The following is a 1,695-nucleotide window of genomic DNA, read 5'->3' as shown; positions in this document are numbered from 1 at the left end:
ATTGGTCTGATTTGTGATCGAAGTACTTCAATAAATGAGTGATATACTCACAATAGAAGAAATAAGCTAATGGAAGTTAGCAGAGAAGTGTAATGTCCACTTGTTATCGACGCCATTAATACCTTCGACAAACTTTTGACACGTCTTGTTCTGTGAAATACAATACTTTGAGAAAGTGTCCCAAACGGAGATGTAATGGATGTTCCGACAGACTTGAATTGGCTTACCAGAAGCCGCTTCAAACAAATCCCTAAGCATTGAGGGAATACGCAAACAGACTGACGCCAAAAGTTTACCGACTGCCTCGTATTGACATGTTTCAAGAGCGGGTGCAGTCATCACAAATTGGAAGGACGACAGTTTCTTGAACTTGACTTTGTCCTTCATGTTTTTGACTGTTTCAAGAATTTGAGCAGAACTCAGTGCACTTATTAAAAGGAGTCCAGTTCGAATGAGTGCAGAGAAGTAATTGCAAAACATAGTAGCCATTTCAGGTTTCAAATCTTGAGGGGGGAACTCGTCGTAAAGGAATGCTTGATATCCTGGATATGTAATCAGCGAATCAATAATGTTATACAAATCACTTGTAGTGTCATCAGACTCGGCTTTCAGTAAATAGTCGATTAAAGATTCTAACAAAGCAACTAGACATGTTGAAATGTCTTCAGGTGACTGTTCTTCAAGGTATGGGTTTGTCATTAACGTCCCGCGTATCTTCTCGATTTGCTCGGTTATCTTTTGTACGGACTTTGGAGAAAGGTCGTGCTTGGATACCTCAACACGCAGTTCTTGGAAACACTTTGTGGCACGCTTCATCACTTTCACACACGTCTTGTTCCACAACTTTTTACTTGGAGAACCAGCGGAAGTAGTTGGAGCATGGAAACCAAGGCTTTCGATGAAACTCATTTTGTATTTTTTTAGAGTTTTAGTCTCCAATTTCAAACTTGAAAGAGAAGTGTGTATAGCTCATTTTTACTATAAATTAATTTATAATTCATGGTTCCAAAAGTTGGAAGAAAAAGACTCTTTTGCCGCAAGTCAGAAAAAATCAGTTTAAATCTCCTTAAACACCTGATTTGCTTTTTTATATTTTACATATATAAAGATAAGAATAAAATAAAAATACTTAATCATTTCTATTAATTCTTGGTATTTCTTTGTTATTCAACAAGGAGTGACATATGGCTCTGATTATAGTTGAATCATTTATTTTGCAATGAAATAGTCAATTAAATTAATTGGAATTTACAACATTTACAAACGAATAACAAGAATGGTTTATTTCTATTATTTATTGAATAATTTTTCTTTCAAATATTATTCAATAAATAATGTTTGGACATAACAAGTAATTTCAAGTTTATTACAATAAGATCTTTGAATTATTCCGACCAACAGAATGTCTTTTTCTTGAAATGGAATCCATTCTATTCTATTTTAAAACAAGTCACATTACCATTAAAAAACTAAACTTCCGATATAATTTGTGTAGAATATATTTCTATAAATATCACTTGTAAATGAATTAAATTATTTCTTCAAAGGAAGCAGCGGACCTCTGTCTGTCCATGGAGAAACAAAATTTGCCTGACAAATAACGACCCGAGCAACATCAAACGTTTCTTCATCAAGTTTAAGTTTATCAGACTCATGACCGAACCTACAGCTATTTTTGTCACAACTGACAACATG

The sequence above is a fragment of the Entamoeba invadens genome, assembly GCF_000330505.1.
Source record: "Entamoeba invadens IP1 unplaced genomic scaffold scaff_1105074726279, whole genome shotgun sequence".
NCBI lineage: Eukaryota > Evosea > Mastigamoebida > Endamoebidae > Entamoeba > Entamoeba invadens.
The sequence above is the reverse complement of the archived record's forward strand: the minus strand, read 5'-3'. Positions refer to the sequence as shown.